General features: G+C 37.1%; 1 protein-coding gene across 1 annotated transcript in view; it reads left to right on the top strand.

Moving 5' to 3' along the window:
• Window positions 1-8,172: 8,172 nt before the first annotated feature.
• Window positions 8,173-16,346, top strand: part of LOC135225791 (ras-like GTP-binding protein Rho1) — a 210,325-nt gene continuing 202,151 nt past the window's right edge. The window contains 1 exon segment of the mRNA XM_064265271.1: window positions 8,173-8,320. The gene's annotated coding sequence lies outside the window, so the exon portion shown is untranslated.

The raw sequence follows: 16,346 nt of genomic DNA, 5'->3' as shown, positions 1-16,346 counted from the left end.
GCCACCAGAGGAACAAAGTCCAGAGGTCCTTTGTTCCTCTCTGAGGATGTTGCGCAATTGGAGCCTCATTATTTGCCTACAATATTTCTCCTTTTATTCTAATCTTTTATTTAAGTTTTTATCTATTTATTTGTTGATTCTTTATTTATTTTTTCTTTTCTGATAATTGATTTCTTCTTTCTGTATTTCCTGTTATCTTAAGTTACTTCTGACAAATGACCTCCATATTCTTTGGAAGCTTGGATTTCAAGTCAATGGCCCCTGTCTGCTTGTTCCATATGGAGAGGGTTCATCTTCTCAATAATAATAATAATAATAATAATAATAATAATAATAATAATAATAATAATAATAATAATAATAATAATAATAATAATAATAAACAGTATGTGCCATGTTCTGGAAATATGGAGATGGATCCGAATTTCTCAGGATGGCCGCGCACGCTGTTGTATCTCACAGTGGTGTTTTCAGCAAGTTGAGAGTCTTTTATGCGCTGGCTGCTATTAGGAACTTGTCTAAGTCCTCATCATAATCCTTTTGCCTTTGCATGTCTAGCCAGCATGCAATAGGGGGGAAGAGAGCATCTGGGATTACTTCAATGATGTCATCTGCCTTTTGGCAAAGCTTTTGACATTTTGGAGTCAGCATTGTATTTATATTCCGAAGAACTAGACTGATTATTTAGTTGACTAGAACAGGGGGAGGCGGAGGTAGCAAGCAGATGACATTCGAAAACATGATAATCTGGCAAGGACGGGAGAGAGAGAGAGAGAAAAGTAAAAGAATAATAGTTGTTATTCAAGCGAAATGAAAGGAATTTGAAATAATAACATTTTGCTAAATTGTAGATAAGTACCATATCAGATTTTAAAAATTCGTCTTTTAAACCAATAATAATGGAAAATTTTTTAGTAGTGAAATTAATTACTAAAGATCCCATGATTTCAGGAAAATTACCTGTCAGAAAAATGTCAGTTCTCTCTCTCTCAGTAAATATATATATATAATATATATATATTATATTATATATATATATATATATATATATATATATATATATATATATATATATATATATATATATATATATATATATGTGACTTGTTAAAAATGTTCTGTTACAACGAAATTCCATCTAATAAAAGGAGCCCATAAAAATGCCAAAATATAGAGAGAAAATACTATATTTCAGAGGCTGCTGATGAGAGACAGCAGTCTCTGAAATATAGTATTTTCTCTCTATATTTTGCCGTTTTTATGGGCTCCTTTTATTATTATTATTATTATTATTATTATTATTATTATTATTAATTATTATTATTATTATATGTGTGTGTATGTATATATACATATGCATACATACTTACAAACACGCACATATATATACATATACATATAATCATATTTGTATCTATATGAATCATTAGTGCATATGGAAATCAACAGATGTTAAGGAATCAATATTCCCGAGCAATCTCCTATAAAAGATTTAGCTATTAATCATTTTATAACCGTGAGGTGATGGGAACTGGTCAGATCCTTTCGTGGGAAAAAGCAGATTTGTCTTTATTCATCAAGATTCCACTGAAAAATTGTTCGTCAATAAATTAGTAGTTCTCTTCTTCGCCTTTATTTTCGGTTACTTCTTCTAGCTTCTCCATTTTTACTCTTTTCTTTTTCCTTGATGCTTTAAATCAGACGAACGTGCACACCATCAGTTCTGTTGGTAAGTTTGTGGTGAACTGTTGCTTCAAATTACACGGTTGTTTTTGTGAACCGTTTGCAGAGTCACGGCAAGAATACCAGTGGCTGCGTCACATTTAAAAGTTTTCAGTTAAATCTTACAGTGGTTTCTGATAAATGAACTGATGACATTATAATTTTCTTTCTGAGAACATTTACAATGAACATCTTTCAAGCGAATTTACTTTTTATAACTTTTTAACGTAGTTACACACCCATCCACACAAACACACACAAGCGCACACACATAAATACATACGTACACACATATGTACATATATATATTTACATTTAATATCAAGTGCGCCGGATGTGTGTGGTATTTACCTCAGTATACCTTTAATAAAAAGCATCATGAATATGTATAAATGTCCATGTTTTACTTTTTATCTAGGTTTTATATAAGTCTCTAATATATATATATATATATATATATATATATATATATATATATATATATATATATATATATATATATATATATTATATATATATATATATGTGTGTGTGTGTGTGTGTGTGTGTGTGTGTGTGTGTGTACATATATAAAGAATTTAAAGATTGTTGAGTCACCTGAGGGATCTGAGGGACCTTGCTCCCTCCTGTTCCTTGATTTTCTTTAACTTATTCGCTACTCGATTAAGCTGCATATTTCTGCTATATTAAATATGATGTTCTCTTGCCACGTAGAACGTTTGTTTTCTGGTTCTTGGAATCTCTCTGTAGTCTGCTTTGCTGGAGCCGCCGGTAAATACTAGTTGACGCCGATGCCATTGAAATTAAACCTGACTGTCAGAGGTGATAGTTCAAACGAGTCGACCTTTCTCAAGCAAGAAGGGAGCTTCAATACTATCGGCTGCAGATGTCTACCAACAGCTCCAAAGAAAACAAACGCTAACGAAATTCTTGATCTTACCAGACTGTTCACGAGACAATAATGATAATGATATAAGCGTGACTTTATTGTTATTCTGATGTTGTTCGAATTTTTATTTTCATCAACTACTGACAATAACTACTGAGTTAAAAATCTATTAATGGTCTGAAATGAGGCGAAAATGAGTGACAAGGAACCGATGCCCTCAAAAAGGAGTCTGACGAGGACCTGCAGTGTGACCTTCGATGTGAGACCAATTTCTTGTGCAAATGACCACCATTTTTGTCTTTGCTGTCGCAGTATCAAGCTCATCGGGATACCTGCCCCGCTCGCATTTTTCTTCGGTATTGCTGTAGCCGTTGTGACTGATGCGCTCCTGAAGGTCTGCGGATTTATAACGGAAAACGTCGACCGGTAAGAACAGAAAAATGACCACAAACCTCTTCATTCAAAATTGTCCATATTTTTAAGATGTTGAATTGTGGTTAATAATCATCTGCTTTAATACGGTTGCTCTATTTTTTATATTACCAATTTCCTGAGCTAGCGTATGTTTTTCTTGGAGACGCAAACCATGTTCACTTGTCGACTGAATGCTCATCTTCAGCATCATCTCTCTCTTCTGAATTTGAAAATGATGTATATTTTAAACTTGCAATACTCTGAAAAGATGTGGAACTCTCCTCCCTCTCCTCTGATCCTCAAGTAACTTAACTGTTTTGAGAGGCTGGTTTGTTACCCTTTAGAAAGGCACTCAAGCCCGCCAATGCGACACGCTCGAGAACGAGAAGAAGCTGTTTGTCATCGTCCAAAATATTGAATCTAATGATGCCATAATTCTGTTTATTGCCTTCTCTCTTTCTCTTCTCTGCAGTTGATATTTGGTCTACCTGATCACCCAGAGAAAAGCAAAACGCTTCTTGCGTCTTGGCACCATATATAAACGGGTGACAATGTGGTGGTGGGGAGGGGGAGGGGGGTGCGTATCAAGGGGGAAATACTTGGAAATGAACTAAGGCCTTTTGTTGCGACCGTTACTTTCATTCCTGTTGCCATTATCTTCATAGAGCAATTAATCGTCGATATTATTCTCCCAGTGCATAAAAAAAGAATAAAAGAAATACGGTCAATTTTGTTTTACGAGATACACAGTGCCATTATAATTAAGACTCTTGCAGTAACTGGTTGTGATCATGAGGTGTTGAAGGCAAGTACACTAATTTTCCCTTTTACTTACAGTGTGACCGCTTCCCTTTATAAAATTATGACAATCAGGTGCTCTTATATAGAAAAACTATACAATTGGCTTGTTATCTTTTGTTCACATAAATTTTGAAATTCATTCTCGTCTGATATATATGTATCAATGATATATAATATATATATATATATTTACATATATATCTCTCAAATTTCACAGTATTTGAGTAATATACATATAATTTGAAACTAATTTTTAAAATTATTGGGAACTTCAATTTTTTGCGAAACAGGAGCATGTATGCAACTGAATACGCACATCAGTTATCAATTCTGGCTTTATGCCCTCGAGAAAAATATGTGATAAACATGATTTTAGCTACAGGTTCGCTTTTCACTATGACAGATTTGAATACTAAAACACACACACACAAACAATTATTAAGTTTATTCCACATAGGAAAATTAAATATGTAAATGGTTAGAATATGCCCAACAGTTTCGTCCTCCAATGGACCTCTTCTTTAAAAACACTCCAAGAAGAGGTCCATTGGAGGACGAAACTGTTGGGCATATTCTTACCATTTACATATTTCATTTTCCTATGTGGAATAAACTGAATAAGTGTGTGTGTGTGTGTATTCGTATTCAAATCTGTCATAGTGAAAAGCGAACCTATAGCTCAAATCATATTTATCACATATTTTTCTCGAGGGCATAAAGCCAGAATTGATATCTGATGTGCGTATTCAGTTGCATATATGTTCTTGTTTCGCAAAAAATTGAAGTTCCCCAATAATTTAAAAAATTAGTTTCAAATCATATGTATATTACTCAAATATTGTGTAATTTGAGAGAGATATATACTATATATATATATATATATATATATATATATATATATATATATATATATATATATATATATATCTATATACATACATACATATATATATATATATATATATATATATATATATATATGTATATATGTTAACTCACACGAATTAACGATCATAATTAAAATTAAGGCACAACGGACTTTGTCGTCAACAGATTGGGATGTGTGGCAACGCAGTCGCAAGTGTTTTGGGAAACTTTGAGACATCAGAAAATTGTTTGGGTCGTTGGACGGAAAAGCAAAACACTGTCGGACTTCAGAGACGAGATCGCGGATCGTATTTAACCCAGTGGAGTCATGTCATCGTGACGTCAGAAAAATGCAGTCGTGTGTGTGTCTGTTCGTGCGTCAAATAGGGTGTGTTCATGGAAAGTTCCGGAACAATTTGGTGTGTTTGTACATATGAATATCAGAACAGTGAGAAGACTAGAGTGCGTGTGTTCATGCGGCCATCAGGGTGCGTGAAACGTAATATATTCCGATATTGAAGAAATCAGGACATTAGACTGCAGACTCTTTTAGTGATTATCAGCGAGGAAAGCCTGAGGAAGGCGCACAGAAGGTTCATCAAGAAGGTAAAAAGTGGAAAAACTTTGAAAAGCTTTTGAACTTTCACAGATGCTCTGGAGGGAGCTGAAGTGCAGTTGTATTTTAATTGGATATGTGTCCATTATTTTTTTTGTTTTATTTCTGATAATTATGGTTTCTTTTACAGATTTCTCAGTTTGTCGCCACAGAAAATGGATTCCCTAACTGACAATTTTGTTTGGGAAAATACTGATGGGGTTTTGACAATGAGAATAGTGTATGACATTTTTTAAATCAAGATGACTATTTTAGGAGTAATTGTGTTTTATAGTTTTGGGATTTTGAATCCATTTTCCTTGCTTTTCATGTTAGTTCTTTTGGGGAAATAAAGTCTCTATTTTTGTATTTCTGAGTTTGGTTTTTAGCCGAGATTTAAGAACTTGATTTAGCTGCAGAGTTGCCAGTGGACTCCAAGGTAGGTTACGTTACCAATTAGTAATTTCTTTCCTTTTATTTAAAACTGGGCCAATTGGACCCTTGTAACAGATTGGTGGCAGCAGTAGAATTCGAACCCACGCCTATTTATGATATATACATACGATATATGTATGTATATATATAATATATATATATATATATATATAATATATATATATATATATATATATATATATATATATATATATATATATATATATATATATATATATATATATACGTATATATGGGTCACTTATGGAAGCCGAATTTTAAGAACTGAAATTATTATTATCATTATTATTCTTGGTGTAAATAAACTTTCATAGGTTAAGCTAAAAGCGTCATCAAGGTTCCTGCAGGTTTTAACAGAATCTATAGCCAGAAAAGAAAATAAACAAATGCTAAATAAATAAATATGTGAAATGAATTAGAGTAGCTGATCCAACACGTTCAGGCGATAAACATTTCTGCTGCTCCTCAACTACATACCGAGCATCGCTGTCCAACACTGTTGAGTAGTAAAGCCTTAGATTAGAACGACCTTTCGTAGATCGAGTAGTGCACCCGAACTAGGATGAATAAGGAGGATGACAATGTAGGGTCTCAGCATAAATTAAGTTGATAGATGAACGATGGTCTTGATCATAATTACCACCAATGGGAAAAGATTACCATCAGTTTGAACAAATTTGCCGGGATATGAGGTTCGCGGTTCTTGCAGACGCTTAAAGAGGAGAGCAAGTCTCATATTCTGCCAGTATTATGCATGAATATTTTCAAGCGCTATTTCAGCGAGTGGAACCATCGAAAGTTATCACTAATAAACAGTCTAAGTTTTCCCACAATTATAGTGCTTTAATTTAACCCAATGTCAGCACACATTGGAACTGATCCGTGAGTTTGGCAGATACCTATCAACTTCACATCGTCATGACTTTTGAATGTTAAGCATAAATTTATTATTGGAGAACGAATGCTGCACTGATTTCCTATTATTTACACTGCCATACTAGTTACACGAAATCTTGCGATCGTAACATTCTTAGGTGGAAATCTAATGAAAGACAGAGATATCAATGAATGTTAATGGAAATTATAATAATCTTGTAGAAATCGGCCAGTAACACATTTTCTATAACGTTAGTATTTCTTAAGATGCACGCGTGTTAGAAAATGACATAAGGCGTAGGGCTGAATATCACTGGAAAACACACGTACTTAAAACTGGCCCTGAAGCAGCATGTGTCATTTACAAAACTTTAACCTACAAACGCGCGAAGATACGGCATGCAATAGTTGGTTCAGATGAGAGAGAGAGAGAGAGAGAGAGAGAGAGAGAGAGAGAGAGAGAGAGAGAGAGAGAGAGAGAGATATGCTAAGATATTTGTGAAATGGTGCCAGTATTTGTTGTTGTTTGAATTCTTTCTTCTCTCTCTTCTTGATAGCTACGGTGGTATTCAGTTAATTTTAGCTCGAAATGGACGAAAGCTTCTAATCATGGTGCTGTGACACAACAGCACGAGATACTTTTGGAGGATTTCAGTCTAGTACGAGACTCGGCAACTTAGACCGAGTCCGGTTAGGCTGTCTTTTGTTCCTAAAACTTACAGATTTCGTGGATGGCAAAATACGGACGAGTTAATTCGTAATACAATAGATTAGTTATATATCAAACAACATTATAGGAAGAAATTTGTTATCAAGTAGATACGTAGGCAGGAAGTTTAAATGTTGTTGGTTTGCATTTTTTACGACTGAAACCTTTCCACCATGCAGTATATCACTGTAAACCTCAATCGTCGAAGGGCTAAGGACTACCGTGAATACCAAGAGGCCATGTTGAAGGTTCGCGGAGCATTGCAGATCACTTACAGTAATTTCGGCGAGTCATCGACATGTTTTCGGATAATTACCTGGGAAACCACGAAGCAGCAATAGATGCCTCCTGCTTCCTGTTTCATTATTGGAATTCATATGGTTTTCTCTCAAGTCACAACGCCGTATCAAGTGAATCCTGCATAGAACATGCGGCCCACCAACAACATACGCTCGCTCTCTCTCTCTCTCTCTCTCTCTCTCTCTCTCTCTCTCTCTCTCTCTCTTAAGTGACAAGGGCTTCCCCAATCTCGTTAGTGTAATGGTTTTACTGGCGATGTAGCATCATGGCTACTTCCTTCATGTATCCTGAAAGTTCGAAAAATAATTTTGTTTCGTTGAATTAGTTGTCAGACTATTTTCAACTGATGAAGTTAGCACTGAAAAGAGAGAGATAAATCCACATGATTCAACTTGACCTCTTCCTTTTCTATGACCACATCCTGAAGCCACCCCTCTCCACACTTCCCCATGGACGTGATACCTCCTCAACCTCACGAGTCTCCCCTTCCCCCAACCCCCCAAGTCTTTCACCAACCAAACCCCTAGCCCCGCCAAACTAACCAGAACCCCAGGTTCCTCCAACCTCCTCCTCCACCGCTGTATACTGCCGCGGATATCGCTGTCAGTTGCAACAGGGCCTTAGCGGAGAGCATAGGGAACAACCCAAGGCTCTGCTTCCCTCTGCGCCCTCTTCTGCGCTTCTTTGACAGGTATTCGAGGCCGTGCCACGTTCGTGCGTGCTCGTTTTTTGTGTCAGTGACGAGCTGTGATTTCTGTGCTTTTATTCATAAATAAATAGATAGAAAATACTGTACACTTCCTTGAGTTGCTTTGGTGCTAAGAAGTGAGGAAGGAAGTTTTAGAAAGCTACAACACAGGAAATGCTGTTCCTTTTCAACTCCATCTAATGTTCATTACTTGGTGATATTCTTCATTGTTGTTGCGAGATTTGTTATTGTTTCTGCAGAAGAAACAGCAGGTGTTTTCGAGCTTTTTACGTTAAAGTGATCCAGTAAAGTGAATTTGTGATTACTATTTGGAAGTTTCGCTTCTTTTATGGAAATAAAAGTAAGATGTCATGACTGTAAAGTGTACCAGGTTTAATTTTCTAGCAGTTGAAGAGAGGAAGGTATAGTACGGAGCATTTCATTCCTAATCTAAGTATATTTGTGTAAGAATGTTCGAAATAGTCAAATACAAATTAGTTGTATAAGAAACCTTACAACAGCCAAGGGAGAAAGGGTGCAGCGGTAATCATTTCAACAAAATGGACAGACAAACAGAGAAATTACTGTAATTTTATGCAAAAGACAAACACAATTAGCCAAGCTAACGGTAGTCCCAGCCCGCAAAAACTGTGACTGCTGGTAACGACCCAATGCACTTGGGCTTAGAGATACAGTTAAGGCACTAGATGCAGTACATAGCTGGATGTGCTATCATTGTCTTTATAATCAATGTTGTTGATATCGTTGTTAATCTTATAATGCTTTCTTGGAACTATTGAATCACAGTTTATTATTTTAGAGTTAAGAAATTGGCCTATGCAATGGGATCGTCAATTTTTGACCAGTTATCATAGAGGACGAATAGCAAAAGATTCTCTCTTTTTGGTCAATTGCATTTGACGTTGTGTTGCCAATGACACTGCGTTTAGAAACGTAAATCAATGAAGAATTTGGACAAATTCCTTATTTATTCTAGAGCATGTCAGCTGCAATGATGGGGTGCATCGCAGTCCCTCTTAGGAGCACATCACAGGATGCCTGTGACTGCTTGGATGCCGGTGGCTTTCAATTGTACAAATAGTGTGCCTTCTAAACGGAAGATAGTAGCCGTGAAAATAGGTCATTTTCGTACTTGCGCTCACATATGTTGGTCTAACTTTATTTTTCATATAAGAAACCCGAGAATTAAATTTAGTTATTAAACACGGTATATAAGCAAATGACATCATAATCGATGCTATTGCATAAATGCCTCATCACGTTTTAATAACGTGTCCTGAAATAGGCCTCTCCTTTTCTCTTCATTTATGGGCCGCCATTTCTCCCGTAGCATTTGTATTGAGGTGTTGTAATGAAATCGGGGAGAGTTTATCAATGCAACTATGTGAAGCACGAAAGCTTTGTGCTGTAACACAATAATGTAGGCCTAATCACTTAAGTATGCCCAAACCTTGTGGTATGTTGTTCGTGTATTTGGATATTTATGTTTGGAGGAATGTCACCATAACTAACGTGTTGTTGACTTTATACCAATGATGGCATACGAATGCGTTACTGAGCTTTTGGTTGCTCTGATATACTGCCGTCACGCATGGACGTTTGTGATGGTCTTGTGTACTCTCTGAGGTATCTTATTGCTAATTCTTTCTGACACACTCAAATCTTGAAGACACATGTAAACATTGTGCATTGTAGTTAGGTGGTTAAACTCCAATTATATGAGGAATTGCGCACGATTTGGAAAAGTATATAACTTTCAGATTATGATCATTAAGGTCCAGGGATCATGATTTGATGTCCAGGGATCATGATTTAAAATCTGACCTCTGATGACCTTGGAACGAAGTGTTCAAAATGGCTGCCGCCAAAGGTACCATTTCATTTCATTCTAGTTTCATTGGCAGTAGACTCATGGTCTGGGTGTCTAAACCCATGTTTTTAGGGCTGAGGAATATACTGGAACTCATAGAAATTACGTAGAATAAGCAGCATCTTGATTTTTGATATGGTGGAGACAGTTTATGACAGAATTCCACATTTTAATGCACTTGCACTTACGATGTCACGATATAGAATTACAGCTTATAGGTCCAATAGCTCTGAATTATTTATTACAGAAGAAATAGTCTGATTTTAACTAAAGAATAAAGTATATTATAATCAAGGAATTACCAATTATGAAAAGTATCTACAGACACAATAACGCACACTCACGCCCCATTATAAGTCTTTTACAGTCTGTTTGGGTGCCTACTACTAGAATGCACCACATGACCCTCAGTGTATATCAGAAAATACGCCTGTAGCATTCACCTGCACCAGCACACAACACTGTGCATTTAAGTGTTGTCCTTCTACTCTTGCTGCGTCCTGAACATTCTCTCCTAATCTCAAACGCAGCAGCTTAGAGAATCATTCTGATGCCTCTGCAGCTGTGATTTAGAGTGGTTGCAATCCTGTATCATTCTTCTTCCACCCCATTGTTTCTGGATTTGGTTCTCGGACCAATGCTTGATTCTAGATATGAGCCTGCAATGCTGCATGCTTGAAGTGTTACTTCAAGGTCGCCCTTTGGGTGGAGATGGGGAATACTTTTAAGTGGTCGCAAATACTGTGTGAAGAGGTGCTTTCTGGCCTCATTTACTTTCATGACTTACTAGTACAGTCGTACCTAGGAACCACAAATCTTTCTAGAAGTGTTAGACAGTCCTCAGTCAGCTCTTTGGCATCTGAAGCAATTCACTGAAAGCCTCTGTAACATCATGGAAAACCTGCCTCCTCTTCCACAAAATGCTGGAGTGGTGTCTGAGCCTATGTAGAAATGGAAGAAGGATAGAACACTGGCAATGTACGGGCTGAGAGAGAACCAATTTATGAGCATCAGTGATATGGTAGCTTTATCCAGTTCCAAAACCAATCCACATTTCACTGGGATGAATCTTGTGAAATGATGCCATTGTATTCACCAATACATCAGTGTACACACATCTGATTTTGATTCTTGGGTGGCCCTTTGGAACAGCATCCACTGCATTTAGAAACAATGTGGCGTCAGCCTCTTCATGAGAACATGGGGTCATGGCACTCAGGTGAGCCTTTTATAGCATACATTTCCTTGCCATCTGGCACTGCCATTTGTATAGTGGCCTCAGCAAGGTATATAAACAACTCTTTCTTGTTGTCATCTACTCAAAGGAACTCTTTCCAGTTTGGTGGAATTTTGGTAGATAGCTTGACATGTCTCTGAATTCCACTACCTCTCTTCTGTTGTGTTGTAGTTTTCAAACTATGAGTTCTGTTCTCATCCCACACAACATCAACACAGCCTGTTTTCGCCAAGTCAGCTGACACATATGACAGAATCACGTTGACTGCATTTTCTTGAAAGTATTTTTCCAGTACCAGGATTCAACACATGAACGGCTGCTGCTCCATCAACAATCTAAATGTTGCATTTCCACAATAAATGCTACAAGCTCAGCAGAAGCTATTCCCTCAGGCAGTCTTCATGAGTGTCATCCTTTTGCATAGCTCTTCTGGTTGCGTTATAGGATTATTCAAACACTTCAGGTGATAAGTAGCATCTGAGACTACCTTCTCTTCAGAGACTAGCTTGGATAATAGCTTAGTATTTTGTAAGACTATAGCCCAGTGTCTAAACTTTTCATCTAGCTGTTTGGTCCTTGCCTCGCGGAATCCTTCAAGACCACCAGGTTTATCCCAGAAGAACATGAGAACTCCTCAGTATCATGTATGGAAGAGTCTGCTGAAGGCTGGAAATTACTGCTTCCTATTGTTTGCTACTTTAGATACCTATTCAACCTAGTTTAGTAGCGCATAAGTATGCTTCTTTTGTGCCATATTACCTCATTTGTAAGTAGGATTGTTCCAGTACCTTTTCCTTCATCTAATTTCCTAGGATATAAAGCTTAAAGACAGTAGCCAGCTTCTTCACATTTAAGCAAACCTTGAGCAAGTGCTGCATAACCGGCATCCAATGGTTTCCTGGCGGGTCGAATGGGGCATTGTATATCTGGATCATCACTGGTTTCTTCTTGACACAGGTCACTTCGTTGTGTTGATCACCTTTGGTTGTTTGAAGTTGTCAGGAAAGGAGCTATATATAAGAGTATTTTGCCGTTTAGGCGTTTTCTCAAAGTTCTTGATTAGCAAAGCAGCATGTGATGACCATATGCAGAGAAGCAGATCAGTAAGCACCCTATTTCTACAGTTCTGTTCCAAGTATAGACCACCAACATGGAATCAAAGGTAAAATGCTCACCTGAAACAAAACAGAAAGATATGCTAGATGATAAGGCACAGGCATAACAAAATATAAGCACACAGGCAACGATTGCACGATTAACAGCCACTTTCTTAATATATACAACAAAACATGCGATATGTTCCATGTTTTAATTCAAAATGTAGATCGCTTTCAGTGCCACTTTTCACTTTAATTGTTGAATTGATTCAAGCTTTTTCAAGTGTTTAATATATTTCCTATTTAGACAATATGAATGCAAAATGTACACAGACAAACATTCATTTATTACAGGTATAGCAAATTATTGTAAATTTATTAAATTTAGCGATCATTATAATAAAATAAACAAACTACGACCCAACAGGCCAGACTGTAAATGATATTGGATCGATTGTAACAAAATTCATGATTTTGAGAAAGAATTACGTTCCTATTAACGCAAAAATTAAATCTGGTGTCCTGCTGATCATATCCTGAAAGTCTCCTGCTTTTTTCAGAAAGTGCGCACCCAGTCCCTTAGCTAAGCCGCCTGACTACTGAGAACACGAACTGGCGTGTAATTCTTTCCAGGCAGGTCTTTTCTTTATTGTCTACATTACTACTGTAGGTTATTTTATCTTCTAGCTCTGGTCTGTCAGTTAAATTGCAGGAGCTGCAGTGTTGACATTTCTGCAATATTGTTCTTCCCACATAAGGTGACGGATGTTAAGGCATTGTCCTTTTACTATTAGTATCTGTTTATGTCCCTGGAGATTGCATATCATTTTACCCGACTGCAAAGATTTGGTCTATGGACATTTGGCTGTAAGAACCAGCACCTCTGGAACACTTTCAACCATTCGCTGCTTAAGGTGAAAGGAGAGAGCTTGGTGACTGATAACTTGATATATATATTTCAAAGGATTTAATTTGCCCTAAAAGTCAATGCATTTATAGTCTGATAAATGTGGACAAATGTGAAACATTTTATATAGATTTTACGATGAAAGTGAAGAAATATCCGAAACAATCATTCAACGCTTCCCTCCCCAGAAGTTTGATTTGATTAGGAGTATTATGACGCAGCAATAGGTAGTCCTGTCAAAGATCATTTTCATAACTCTTGTAGTCAGTCCTATTTCAACACAGATGGCCACAGCCATATGAAACTGTCATTACAAAGCTTTTTAGATGCCAAATGAATTACATTAATTCGCTTCAATATGATAATTAACTTCAAATGCTGTGTACCTGGCAATTTAAAGGCGAGTATTTTTAGATAGAAAAACATGTGAACACTATATGTTGCCTAAATCTCGTCCTAGATCCTTGTTGGGGGGGTACTGCCATCAGTGCACCACATGCAGTACACTGTAATCATTACTTGAGGTTCTTTGCAGCATCCCCTCGGTCCCCAGCTGCAACCTCTTTCATCCCTTTTACTGTACTTCCGTTCATATTCTCTCCCTTTCATCTTACTTTCCACCCTCTCCTAACAATCGTTTCATAGTGCAACCGCAAGGTCTTCATCCTGTTACACTTTCAAAACCTTCGTTACTCTCAATTTCCCTTCCAGCGTTGAATGACCTCATAGGTCTCAGCGCTTGGCCTTTGGCCTAAATTTTTTATTTGAATTCCAGATCGTTCTAGACATTTACAGTCTCGATATCTAAGGCCTCTTATTATTCTTAGACGCTGCGGCACTAACAAAAATTTGACCAGTTTGTCATTGAAAGTATTCCGTTTCGAATTGGTCACAAGAAACTGTTTCAACTCTTGTACGCCTTTTAGAAGTCTTGAGACTTAATAAATTCCACAATGCATTTCACTTTATCTCTCTCTCTCTCTCTCTCTCTCTCTCTCTCTCTCTCTGACTGCTTCTTATCTAGTCTGATTCCATTTGTCCTGCTCAGATGTAATCAAAGAGAGTCAAGGGACCATATGGCTATGCCTTATTAACCCTCAAATGCACACTTGTCATAACACTCAGAAAAGAAAGTGGGGGTTTACTGTACAACATTAGGGTTACATATTCGAAGGCTGTACAACCAACATTCAAAGTACGTCTTGACTTGGATAATTTGAAACCATCTGTAGCTAGTCTTGCGTTGACACCATTTGGTGGCTGTGTTCTGTAGAGTGAATCTCTTGAATACTTTGCAAATCGAGCCTGAATAGCTTAACATTATTATAAGATGTGACACCCAACCACTGCAATTTAAACAATACATAGGTAATCCTATTACGAGGTTCAACACCCTTGATTAAGCTCCCTGCTCTATTTTGTACATATACTGCTGCTTCCTAAGTTGTATCTTCGGTAGTTTATGTCAGAGTTACAGTTGTGCACTCTATAAGTTATCAGTAACTCAGTTCATCTCATGTTTCTTAACAGAATACTCCCCAAGATTATTTGAATTAATGCAATGCTTGTAGAGTAATATCCAGCAACGCTTATAACATTATTGTTTTGAGCAATGTTAAATGAGAGTTGAACCGCATATCCAAGTCTAGAATTTTATCAGTAATCAGGACCAGATAACATTAATATTCCCATGGATGTCACTAGGCTCCTTAAGTTATTGTTCTTTCCACACGATATAGATTCCATCTGTTCAAGATTAAGCTGGCCACATGCCAGCACGGGCTCTTGCTTTCTGACAGCCCCTAAACAACCTCATTGGTATTCTCGATGACATTAATGGATGTCATCTCTCTCTCTCTCTCTCTCTCTCTCTCTCTCTCTCTCTGCTGTGATAGGTTTGCATGATCTTCCGGATCGTTTCTTTCCATCTTAACTCATTGTCACCATCTTTTGATGAGAAAAACGATGGACAAAATATCGTAATAGTACCATCAAAATCTAATATTTTATTTCTTCATACAACAAATTTGAATAAAAGGTCAAGATATCTAACCTAACAAAACATCAAGCTCAAACCCCACATTACTTAGCAATGTATGGGGACCGTGTTTCCCCTATAATATCAGAGGGAAAAAAAGTCTTTACGACTCGCATAATGTTAAAACAGGTTAATGCTAAGGACTGGGGATTTGACCACATGATAATACACACACACACACACACACACACACACACATATATAATATATATATATATATATATATATATATATATATATATATATATATATATATATATATATATTGTAACGATTAGTTGCCATTTGTTTCAAACAACCATCACGATAGTTGCATTGTTTCCCTTACCCGCCAGTTTTTATCGTCATGGTGACGAGGTTACTTTTGTCGTGGTGTGAGTTACACCTGCAGACAGGTTATGGATGACGACCTGAGCGGTTCTGGGAAACCTCGGCTGAGAAGGCAACAGCACCATGGCAGTATTGGAGCACCTGGAAGTCAGTTGTGACTTCAGGAGGTATCACTTTACCTGTTGCCCGTGGTAGCAGATGGATGGGAGATGGCTAAACCATAGTCGTCTGTGGAGCAGTTTAGTTCCAGTTCGACAACACATATTTTGTATTGACGATTCTTCCGTGATCATCTGTGTGATGGCCGTGTTCCAGTTTGCAGTTGGTGACTGCTTCGATGTTTTCACGGAGATCGTCTGTTGGTATTCATCCTTTACGACAGCTGGGTTTGTCGTGTCGTCTCTACGGAGATTATGCTGTCCGGAGTTATGCAGTTTGGTGCCCTGTGTCTGTGCTGCATGATTGTTTGTTTGTTGCTGGTTTATTAATCTAATTTTTTATGCTGTTCTTTTACTATTGTTTATACTTA

This window comes from Macrobrachium nipponense, chromosome 13, assembly GCF_015104395.2.
Source record: "Macrobrachium nipponense isolate FS-2020 chromosome 13, ASM1510439v2, whole genome shotgun sequence".
NCBI classification, from domain to species: domain Eukaryota; kingdom Metazoa; phylum Arthropoda; class Malacostraca; order Decapoda; family Palaemonidae; genus Macrobrachium; species Macrobrachium nipponense.
The sequence above is the reverse complement of the archived record's forward strand: the minus strand, read 5'-3'. Positions and strand labels throughout refer to the sequence as shown.